The sequence below is a fragment of the Caretta caretta genome, chromosome 19 (genome assembly GCF_965140235.1).
Source record: "Caretta caretta isolate rCarCar2 chromosome 19, rCarCar1.hap1, whole genome shotgun sequence".
Taxonomy (NCBI): domain Eukaryota; kingdom Metazoa; phylum Chordata; order Testudines; family Cheloniidae; genus Caretta; species Caretta caretta.
This window is the reverse complement of record NC_134224.1, coordinates 13,465,139-13,477,608: the sequence shown is the minus strand read 5'-3', so window position 1 is coordinate 13,477,608 and position 12,470 is coordinate 13,465,139. Positions and strand designations below refer to the sequence as shown.

Here is a 12,470-nt window from a genome sequence, read left to right as displayed (position 1 = left end):
TATTGACTGTTTTATATTCTGGTACAATAATTTGACCTTGAAATGAATGTTTTTACCTTACTGAAACAAAACAGTTCAACAGCATCAAAATGATTTGACAGGAAACATTTTGATGGTTCTGAATTTAAATTTTTAAAGAATTTTTATTCATTTTATTTTGATTGAGACTGAAAACCAATTTCGAAATGTTGGAATTACCTGCATAATGGAAATCCATGTTTTCTGTCCACTTCTAATAGATTGATAGTTTGGGTGCTAGACTGGGGCCATGAATACACTAGGAGCTTTGCTGATATAAAAGTGCTGGTGCACTATACCAGCAAAGCACTCCTACTGTGGATAAGAGATACCACCAAAGCTACACTCTGTACCAGTATAGTAAAAGCACCAAACGAAACAAGTTATACAGTAAAAACACAGGTTTGGCAGCATAACTATGTCTACTCTAAGGGTTTCTGCAGGTGCAGCTCTGCCGTCAGGGATCACACCTCTTCCCACCCTTGACCTACATAATACTCCTGGCAGAATTCTGTATATAGACCTGGCTAGGGACCCTGCAGATCTGGGTTCAATTCCCTGTTCAGAAATGCCAGTGATGGGGGCAATATAAGCAACAAGCTCTGTGGAGGTGGGAACTGCCTTTTTGTTCTGTTTGCACAGCACCTTGCACAATGGGTTGCGGTTCATGAGTGAGGCTGGTAGGCCCTATGATGAGGATAAACAGAGAGACACTCATACTGTTTCATGAGGAAAGAAAAGAACAATAATGAATATTTCCCATCCACTCTTTTTTTTTTTTTGAGGATTATGTTCTCACCAATGTTGAAACATTCAAAAATTTGAGCAGCACCATCAGCCAGGATGGTGGAACAAGCCAGTACATCCGGAACAAAATCAATAAAGCCAGGAACACCTTCAGGAGCTTAAATACAGTCTGGAAATCATCAAAATACAACACCAAAACCAAACTCAAGATTTATCAGAGCTGCATGCTTTCCACACTACGTTATAGTGCAGAAGGCTAGGGACTGAGAAAGTCAGACCTGTCCAAACCATCGTCATTTCCTACAGCCTGCCTCAGAAAAATCCTCCGTATCTTTGGGCCCAGAACAATCTCAAACCAAGGTCTGTTGACACAGCGCAATCAAGAGGATCTGAGCCCCGTCGTTGCCAGGAGGCGCTGGCGATGGATCGGCCGTGTGCTTCGGATGGAAACTGATTCCATCACCAGAGTAGCAAATAAGATGGACACCTGAAGGCAAGCGAAAACAAGGCCACCCAAAAACAACCTGGTGAAGAGCTATGGAAGCTGAGCTGAAAAACCTGGGGCACAGCTGAGGAACCATTGAAAGACTTGCCAGAAAACAGTCAGGAGTGGAGGAGCTTCATCACTGCCCTAAACGCCAGAGGTGTAATAGGAACATCATGATGATGATTACTCTTTTTTATTGCTCTTTCTTGAGGCTGCTTGTGAATCCTCTGAGGGCCTTTCTGCACAGTGGCTGATGGCACATCCGTGGGAGCGGGATTCCATGACCCCAGCCCTGGAAGGGTGGATAACGACACAGCTGTTCACTTTGCCCTGCTTCGACTTCAGCCCAGCTTTCCTAGAAGCATAGAATATCAGGGTTGGAAGGGACCTCAGGAGGTCATCTAGTCCAACCCCCTGCTCAAAGCAGGATCAATCCCCAACTAAATCATCCCAGCCAGGGCTTTGTCAAGCCTGACCTTAAAAATATCTAAGGAAGGAGATTCCACCACCTCCGTAGGTAACCCATTCCAGTGTTTCACCACCCTTCTAATGGAAAAGTTTTTCCTAATATCCAACCTAAACCTCTCCCACTGCAACTTGAGACCATTACTCCTCGTTCTGTCATATGCTACCACTGAGAACAGTCTAGAGCCATCCTCTTTGGAACCCCCTTTCAGGTAGTTGAAAGCAGCTATCAAATCCCCCCTCATTCTTCTCTTTCGCAGACTAAACAATCCCAGTTCCCTCAGCCTCTCCTCATAAGTCATGTGTTCCAGTCCCCTAATCATTTTTGTTGCCCTCCGCTGGACTCTTTCCAATTTTTCCACATCCTTCTTGTAGTGTGGGGCCCAAAACTGGACGCCTCACCAATGTCGAAGAGACGGGAACAATCACGTCCCTCAATCTGCTGGCAATGCCCCTACTTACACAGCCCAAAATGCCATGGGCCTTCTTGGAAACAAGGGCACTCTGTTGACTCATATCCAGCTTCTCATCCACTGTAACCCCTAGGTCCTTTTCTGCAGAACTGCTGCCTAGCCCTTCGGTCCCTAGTCTGTAGCAGTGCATGGGATTCTTCTGTCCTAAGTGCAAGACTCTGCACTTGTCCTTGTTGAACCTCATCAGATTTCTTTTGGCCCAATCCTCTAATTTGTCTAGGGCCCTCTGTATCCTATCCCTACCCTCCAGTGTATCTACCTCTCCTCCCAGTTTAGTATCATCTGCAAACTTGCTGAGGGTGCAATCCATGCCATCCTCCAGATCATTAATGAAGATATTGAACAAAACCAGCCCGAGGACCGACCCTTGGGGCACTCCACTGCCAACTAGACATGGAGCCATTGATCACTACCCGTTGAGCCCGACGATCTAGCCAGCTTTCTATCCACCTTATAGTCCATTCATCCAGCCCATACTTCTTTAACTTGTTGGCAAGAAAACTGTGGGAGACAGTGTCAAAAGCTTTGCTAAAGTCAAGGAACAACATGTCCACTGCTTTCCCTTCATCCTCAGAGCCAGTTATCTCATCATAGAAGGCAATTAGATCAGTCAGGCATGACTTGCCCTTGGTGAATCCTGTTCCTGACTACTTTCCTCTCCTCTAAGTGCTTCAGAATTGATTCCTTGAGGACCTGCTCCATGACTTTTCCAGGGATTGAGTTGAGGCTGACTGGCCTGTAGTTCCCAGATCCTCCTTCTTCCCTCTTTTAAAGATGGGCACTACATTAGCCTTTTTCCAGTAGTCCGGGACTTCCCCCAATCGCCACGAGTTTTCAAAGATAATGGCCAATGGCTCTGCAATCACATCCGCCAACTCCTTTAGCACTCTCGGATGCAGCGCATCCGGTCCCATGGACTTGTGCTCGTCCAGCTTTTCTAAATAGTCCCAAACCACTTCTTTCTCCACAGAGGGCTGGTCACCTCCTCCCCATGCTGTGCTGCCCAGTGCAGTAGTCTGGGAGCTGATCGTGTGAACATTCCAGGGCATGGTGGCTTCTCATAGGGGCAGAGGTTAATCTCAGGGTTCAAAGGGAAACCACATTGCTTGGTTGAGTTTTTTTTTAATGGCATTGCAGTTCTTGGCTGGTTAAAAATTATTCCCAGGAGCCTGCTGAATCTCACTGTGTTAATGCTGCAGCAAAAATAAAAGCCCATGAAAATCAAATTATATAAGAATGGCCATACTGGGTCAGACCAATGGTCCATCTAGCCCAGTATCCTGTCTTCCAACAGTGACAAGCACCAGATGCTTCAGAGGGAATGAAGAGAACAGGGCTATTTATCAGCTGATCCCTCCCTTGTCGTCCATTCCAAGCTTCTGGCAGTCAGAGGCTTAGGGATACCCGGGGCATGGGGTTGCATCCTTGACCACACTGGCTGAATTCCTTTTGGTTTCAGTATCCCGACCCTGTCAGGTGCTCAGTGCCCTTTGCACACCACAAATGAGCAAAGGCACATTGGACACAGCCTGAAGAAAAAGCTATAAGCACGTCTTGAGGGAAACCCACTGTGTCCCACCCTGCCTCCGCTATCTCTCCAACACACGTGCATTCACACTTGGGCATCCCGGGCACCCCAGAAACAAAGCCCCACTGATTCCTCCCAACTGCTGCATGTGGAGCCCTGAGTTTTCCTCCAATGCCCTCTCTTCCCCCTGAGACCTCTGGCTTCGCTTCAGTGTGGTCACGGGAGACTGCTCACTACAAATCTGATCTGATTAGCTCATTTGCAAGGAAAGGAGGGACAGCTGTCCCAGACACACAAAACCATGTCAGGAGATTGCTGTGGGTAACACTTGTCTCTTCTCCGGGAATGGCAGACATGCTTGTGGAGGGAGACAGCTCTCAACAGGAAACTGGTAGTAGGCAGAGTTGCGGCAAGAGAGCGAGAAAGAGAATAGAGAGATAATCAGGCTGATATGTCATCTGTTCTTCAGCCAGCAGTTGTACTAGCAGATGAATCAAGGGCATTAAACAGGCATTGTAACTAACAGAATTTCCTTTTCACTCTACTGAATTCATCTACCCTGTTTTATCTTTCACTGCCCCTCCCCCCCCCCTTCTTTCTTTTGTGATTTTGAGCCATGGCACTCTGAGAAACAAACCCACCAAATTAAATCTCTGGATTTTTAGCTCTGCCTCTCTGGAAGGAGACTGGGCTGGCTGTTAGGATATAGATATTTAGGCCTGTCTGTAAAGGCCTATACTCTAATTTAGGTGTATTCTTATCACTTAGCTAGTTATAGAGGTATAAAAGAAAGAAAGAGAATCAAAATCACTGTCTGCCGGTGCAAGAGCCTTCTCTTACTGTGACAGTCTGAGGCCCTGTGCTTAGGCTAAGGCCTTTGGCTAAGCAGCAGAGGCAGCCATAAGCTGGGAAGCGACCGGTCACATCCTCACATTCCAACCTAGTCACATTGAAATATGGTGCTATTGGGCTGTTAGGAATACAATCCTGTCCTGATAATGCCCATTGCCTCCAGAGAAAGGGAAGTGCCTAGAAAATGTAAAAGGAAACTTAGTTTGATAGCATCCTGTCTGGCAAGAACTCATTTATTATAGCTGGGATGTGAAATCCTCATTTCTGTGTTGTTCTATCATTGTAGTCCCCATTTCCCTATTGTTTGTCTGTATAATCTCTGTTTGGTTCTGTGATTGTTTCTGTCTGCTGTATAATTAATTTTACTGGGTGTAAACTAATTAAGGTAGTGGGATATAATTGGTTAAATAATCAAGTTACAGTATGTTAGGATTGGTTAGTTAAATTTCAGTAAAATGATTGGTTAAGGTATAGCTAAGCAGAACTCAAGTTTTACTATATAGTCTGCAGTCAATCAGGAAGTGGGGGGAAATGGGAACAGGGAATGTGGGTGGGGAAATTGGAATCATGTTTTGCTAAGGGGGGGAATGGGAACAGGGACACAGTTAAGGCTCTGTTGTGTCAGAGCTGGGAAGGGGGACACTAAGGAAGGAAACTGGAATCATGCTTGCTGGATGTTCACCCCAATAAATATGGAATTGTTTGCACCTTTGGACTTCAGGTATTGGACTTCAGGTATCTCTGTTCATGCGAGAAGGACCAGGGAAGTAAGCGGGTGAAGGAATAAGCCCCCTAACATCTTGGTGCCACGACTCGGATACTTTGCATCTGATAGGTGAGTGGCAGCCTGTAAGTCCCGCTCCCCAACAGTCCGCACAGCTGCTTGGAGGGGGTATAGTGAACTCTCGTGATGGTAGTTGCGGGTTCTGGCAAGCCAGGGTAAAGGATTTTTTGGATAAATGGATAAGGAAGAACCAGGGCCCATACCTGGTTCAGGGGTCAACCTGGGATGAGATTAAAAAGGAAATGGAGGCAGTGTTAGGGGACCCAGAGGGACCCCCTCCTTTGGTATATGGGTAGTGGAAGAAGGTCCCTGCCCATTGGGACTAAATGCCTTCCAGGGAAAGGAGGCACTTCATAGAATCATAGAATATAAGGGTTGGAAGGGACCCCAGAAGGTCATCTAGTCCAACCCCCTGCTCAAAGCAGGACCAATTCCCAGTTAAATCATCCCAGCCAGGGCTTTGTCAAGCCTGACCTTAAAAACCTCTAAGGAAGGAGATTCTACCACCTCCCTAGGTAACGCATTCCAGTGTTTCACCACCCTCATAGTGAAAAAGTTTTTCCTAATATCCAATCTAAACCTCCCCCACTGCAGCTTGAGACCATTACTCCTCGTTCTGTCATCTGCTACCATTGAGAACAGTCTAGAGCCATCCTCTTTGGAACCCCCTTTCAGGTAGTTGAAAGCAGCTATCAAATCCCCCCTCATTCTTCTCTTCTGCAGGCTAAACAATCCCAGCTCCCTCAGCCTCTCCTCATAAGTCATGTGTTCCAGACCCCTAATCATTTTTGTTGCCCTTCGCTGGACTCTCTCCAATTTATCCACATCCTTCTTGAAGTGTGGGGCCCAAAACTGGACACAGTACTCCAGATGAGGCCTCACCAATGTCGAATAGAGGGGAACGATCACGTCCCTCGATCTGCTCGCTATGCCTTCAGTCTGCTTGTGAGAGGTTTGAAGTAAGGGCAGCATTATGGGAAGCTGCCAGCAATCTTTCAAGTTTGGTGCTGCTTCAGCAAGGGCTGCTGAAGGGTTGTAGTTTAGTTAGGGGTGGTTAAAGATGATTTGGCACAACAGGGTTTAGAGTTAAAAGCAGAGTTAACAGACGACCTTTAGAGACTGGAGCTGGGACTTGGTCCTGGGGGAGTGGAGAGGGAGGAAAAAAAAGGTTTCAAAGTGCAAAATGGCAGGGTTTGCAGGAGCAGGTAACAACCCCCACTCTTCTCCCAGAGCCAGGATGAGAACCTGGGGATAAGGGTTCCCTACTGTTTCAACCCAGGGAGCCTACTCTTGGCTCAGAGCTAGCCTTTTCTTCTTGTCCTTCTTCTTTTTCTCAGTTTACTTAATTTGCTGCTGGTAGCCTATACTTTAAACTGACTGGACAGGCTTAATTGGTTTCTTTACACCTCTTCCCCCTCTTCTCCCCCGGCCTTTCAACACTTTTGTTTTTCTGAAGTTTTAATGGAGGGTACTTTGGATACTTATGTGAAATATTTTTGGTTATTTTGGACAAAGTATGACGGAGGTCTGCTGTATGCCACTGGAATTTTTGGAGTAAAAGATCCATGGGCATCCATGGAGACAAATGTTTTACTGCCTCTTTGAACAGTCTCAAAGTAAAGACAGCACAGGTTAAGGCAGCTGTGTGGCAATAATTGTACTTGGTGGCTAAGTTACAGACAAATTGCACTACCTTAAAGAACTAAATGTAGGAGTAAGTGATTTAAAGAAGTGAGTGAAAAGTTACAAATACCTTTTGCAGGAATTGATAATACAGGGTTTGGAGGAAAGTAAACATTTGGGAGTTGTGGAAATGGTAAAAGGTAACTGTTGTGAAGATGTTAAAAGAGTAACAGTTGTGGTGTTACAAGAAGGAAGTTTTTGTTTAATGATAAAACCCAGTTATATAAATGTAACTGTATGTGCAACTCTGTGCAGTCACATTGGATGGAAGCTTGGTAATTAAATTATCCAAGGGGATCAGGTAGAGTGGCTACTACCACCACTGTGCTTCTGTCCCCAGAAGCCTTTACAGCTATTCTGAAGGAAAATGGGCCCTTTTCCCACAGAAATGGTCTATAAGGGACTGCTGCAGACAGCAGGCGGAGAGAGAATCTGATCAAAATTATTTGGCTATTGGGTAATGTAATCAAAATCACTAAAGGAATGTAAGGGGTTTCTATTGGAACTTAACTTGGCAGCCCCTGGTTGTGTCTAGTTGTACAAGATGGGAGTGTAATCAAGGTACAGTTGTGTAAAACAGTAATCACAGTGCAAGGGATGTTAGGCAAAAGAGAATTTTGTGTGTGTGCATAGGAAAAAGAAAAGGAAAAGAGGAGGAATGATGGGAACAGTAAGTCTTGGGATGGCTCTGGGGGATCAGATTGTTGCTTTAGTGGGTGTGCATAAAAACTCTGTGGGCACGGGGGAGGCAGTTATGCCTTGTGTAAAATTAATATGGCTAATATAATGTTATGGAGGTTAAACTATGGAAGGAATGTGCATTTTCCCAGGACTTGTGCAGTGTATATTGGAGAAGGGGTAAAAGAAATGCAAACAAAACATGGTACTTAAATAAAATCCTATTAGGGCTCCAAAAGGAGCCACAATAGGTTGTGCTTCCTTTTTCAGATCTCTGTGTGATTTTGGAGCAGGAGATGAAAGTGGAAAGTAATCAGAACACTTGTGGAAGTGGAATGTTTCCCTTTTAAGACCGTCTCTGAGCTGCTAATAGCTTTGGATCCAAAAGCAAGCCAGAAAGCCTCTGTGTAAATGCAAATTACCTAGCTGATGGGCACAAAGGAGCTGCAAATAATGAATACATCTGGTCAGCAAACAAGCTACTAGAGGACTCAGATTATGGCCCTTCAGGAAAGGGAGGTGAAAAAACCAAGTCAAGCTTGAAAATAAGGGGAACAGGTTAACCCTAAGGGGTGGGTGGGTGTGTGTGTGTGTATGTATGTACGTACGTACGTGTACAGTGCTAAAATCTGAAGCTGTGTCTCAGCTATTACCTGAGAATAAACTAAAAGCTTGGTATAGCAGAGAAGCTATTGCAAACCTGATCTGCTGTACACGAGGGGAAACTGAGGTGCACCACCTCATGAATTTCATAAATGACCAGTGAGTGTGGTAATTCACTAGCCTGACTATAGAACAAAATAAGGACAGCCTGGAGGTAATTCTTCTGTTTTTCCTGCAATTAGCAAGGAAATTTGTAAAAGGAAGTGGTATTATTATTATTAAGCAATAATCTGTCCCCACTTGGCGGTGGCAATTGTTTCTTTTGTTTTTCAGACACGCAACAAGCAAGCTGGCGCCAGTGGAAAAATAACTCAGAATACCATGGATCTATGTTTTGTGGTGTTTGTCTGTGGAGTTTGTCTTGTTGCTAGCATTGTCATGTTTCAATGAACAAAAAACCTCATGACATGGATGGGAGATGGCTTCAAAAGGCTGACCTTGCAGGGGGGAGATGTGTATGGGAATGCAAAATGCTCAACTAGGAGGCCAGCACCAGTGTAATAGCAACCATGGTACCTGGAAATGGAATGACAACTAAGGTGGTCCCCACAGACCCTATGGAGATAATGAGAAGGGGAGGCGCTCACTGGGAATCAATGGAGGGGTGTGTGAAATGGTGTAAATCAAGAGAAGATGTTTGGATGCGCCCCTCTCCTATGACTATGGAGGAGCAGGATCAATGACCTATGCAAGGGGTGGACAATTGGGTGTATTGTGTATAAGGTGTTTTGCTGTGAATGTACATATTACTGAGGGCACAGTTACACCAGCCCATAACCAAACTACACCCATCTACACGCTGCTATCTGGACTTTGGTGCACAAATGGATCTATGAATCTTATTGCTGTCAAACCAGGGCATACTGCCTGATTCCATACCAAGTAGTTAAGCTGGTTTGGACAATATCCCATTTCTCTGTGAACATTCAATGGACTTATGATATGGATAAAAGCACATAAAACCTGCAGGGGCAGCTTGTTGCAACTGCCAGCAACTGGACACATAACATCTTGACCCTGTTGAAGGAGGAGAGGCAGTGTTTTGGTGGTGGCTCGGATGTTGAACCATACTGCAGTGGTCAGGACTCGGTGTTGCTGTGGATTTTGTATTGTTAACTGTACTTGTGTTACGTTGCATATGGAGATAACCTATAAGTAATGTAATAAGCCTTCCAAATCCTATAGTGTACTAGACAACCCAGACCCAACCTTCTTAGGCCCACTATAATGGGAAGTCTGGAACACTAATTGGCATAGGTGTGGTATGCCCGTACGAGAGAAGGTGCAGGGCACTATACTACACAAGGGGCAGTGGGACAAATGGAATATCAACACCTTCCACGTTGATGCCTGGCCCTATCAGGAAATGTGTCGCCAGGAAAGAGTCCAGCGGAGGGAAACAAAAATGATTAGGGGACTGGAACACATGAGTTATGAGGAGAGGCTGAGAGAACTGGGATTCTTTAGTCTGCGGAAGAGAAGAATGAGGGGGGATTTGATAGATGCTTTCAACTACCTGAAAGGGGGTTCCAAAGAGGATGGATCTAGACTGTTCTCAGTGGTAGCTGATGACAGAAAAAGGAGTAATGGTCTCAAGTTGCAGTGGGGGAGGTTTAGGTTGGATATTAGGAAAAACTTTTTCACTAGAAGGGTGGTGAAACACTGGAATGCGTTACCTAGGGAGGTGGTGGAATCTCCTTCCTTAAATATTTTTAAGGTCAGGCTTGACAAAGCCCTGGCAGGGATGATTTAGTTGGGGATTGGTCCTGCTTTGAGCAGGGGGTTGGACTAGATGACCTCCTGAGGTTCCTTCCAACCCTGATATTCTGAGATTCATATGCCCTATGCTTTTCCAGGGATACCTGGGCAGGATGAGCCCAAAAGAAAAAAAAAAAGGGGTGCAGTGTTAGGATATAGATATTCAGGCCTGTCTGTAAAGGCCTATACTCTAATTTAGGTGTATTCTTATCACTTAGCTAGTTATAGAGGTATAAAAGAAAGAAAGAATCAAAATCACTGTCTGCCAGTGTAAGAGCCTTCTCTTACTGTGACAGTCTGAGGCCCTGTGCTTAGGCTAAGGCCTTTGGCTAAGCAGCAGAGGCAGCCATAAGCTGGGAAGCAATGGGTCACATCTTCACATTCCAAACTAGTCCCATTGAAATAAGGTGCTATTGGGCTGTTAGGAATACAATCCTGTCCTGATAATGCCCATTGCCTCCAGAGAAAGGGAAGTGCCTAGAAAATGTAAAAGGAAACTTAGTTTGATAGCATCCTGCCTGGCAAGAACTCACTTATCAATGGCTGGGATGTGAAATCCTCATTTCTGTGTTGTTCTATCATTGTAGTCCCCATTTCCCTATTGTTTGTCTGTATAATCTCTGTCTGGTTCTGTGATTGTTTCTGTCTGCCATATAATTAATTTTACTGGGTGTAAACTAATTAAGGTGATGGGATATAATTGGTTAAATAATCATGTTACAATATGTTAGGATTGGTTAGTTAAATTTCAGTAAAATGATTGGGTAAGGTATAGCTAAGCAGAACTCAAGTTTTACTATATAGTCTGCAGTCAATCAGGAAGTGGGGGTGTCAAGGTTCCTTCCCCACTCTGAACTCTAGGGTACAGATGTGGGGACCTGCATGAAAACCTCCTAAGCTTACTTTTACCAGCTTAGGTTAAAACTTCCCCAAGGTACAAACTATTTTACCCTTCGCCCTTGGACTTCCACTGCCACCACCAAACGTTTAGCTGAGTTTATTTTTATTAGGAAAGCGTTGTTTGGAAACGTCTTTCCCCCCAAAATCCTCCCAACCCTTGCACCACACTTCCTGGGGAAGGTTTGGTAAAATCCTCACCAATTGACCACAGACCCAAACCCTTGGATCTTAAGAACAATGAAAAAAGCATTCAGGTCTTACAAGAAGAATTTTAATAGAAGTAAAAAGAATCACCTCTGTAAAATCAGGATGGTAAATACCTTACAGGGTAATCAGATTCAAAACATAGAGAATCCCTCTAGGCAAAACCTTAAGTTTCAAAAAGACACACAGAAACAGGAATATCCATTCCTTTCAGCACAACTTAATTTCTCAGCCATTTAAAGAAATCATAATCTAACGCATATCTAGCTAGATTACTTACTAAGTTCTAAGACTCCATTCCTGTTCTGTCCCCAGCAAAAGTCTGACCTGCTGCACATTGCAGCCCACAGAACCTCACTCACCCATCCCTGTAACCTAAATCTCCCTTGCTGCAATTTAAGCCCAGTACTTCTTGTCCTGTCCCCACTGGTTAATAAGAATAATTTATCGTCCTCCTCTTTATAACAACCTTTTATGTACTTGAAGATTGTTATCATGTCCCCCCCGCCAGTCTTCTCTTTTCCAGATTGAACAAACCCCATTTTTTCAACCTTTCCTCATTTTAATCATTTTTGTTGCTCTCCTCTAGACTTTCGCCAGTTTGTCCACATCTTTTCCGAAGTGTGGTGCCCAGAATTGGACACACTAGTCTGGTAGTTGAGGCCTTATCACTGCTGAGTAGAGCAGAAGAATTACTTCTTGGGTCTTGTGTACAACACACCTGCTAATACATCCCAGAATTATATTTGCTTGTTTTGCAACAGTGTTACATTGTTGACTCATTTGTAGTTTGTGGTCCACTGTAACCCCCCAGCTCCTTTTCTCCAGTAGTCCTACCTATGCAGTCATTTCCCATTTTGTATTTGTGCAATTGATCTTTTCCTTCCTAAGTGGAGTACTTTGCATTTGTCCTTACTGAATTTCATCCTATTTATTTCAGACCATTTCTCCAGTTTCTCAAGTCATTTTGAATTCTAATCCTGACCTGCAAAGCACTTGAAACCCTCCCAGCTGGATATTATCCACAAACTTTATACATATACTCTCTAGTCCATTACCAAATCATTGATGAAGATATTGAACAGACCCGGACCCAGGTCAGAACCCTATGGGACCCCACTTGATATGCCCTTCTAGCTTGATTGTGAACCATTAATAACTACTCTCTGACTGCAGTTTTCCAACCAGTTGTGCATCCACCTTATAGTAGGTTCATCTAGGCTATATTTC

General features: G+C 44.4%; 1 long non-coding RNA gene across 1 annotated transcript; it reads left to right on the top strand.

The window, feature by feature from the left end:
- Window positions 1-6,467: 6,467 nt before the first annotated feature.
- On the top strand, window positions 6,468-11,989 carry LOC142069588 (uncharacterized). The gene is made up of 2 exons (XR_012665499.1): window positions 6,468-8,234; window positions 8,652-11,989. It is a non-coding gene; the product is annotated as an uncharacterized LOC142069588 (long non-coding RNA).
- Window positions 11,990-12,470: the final 481 nt, after the last annotated feature.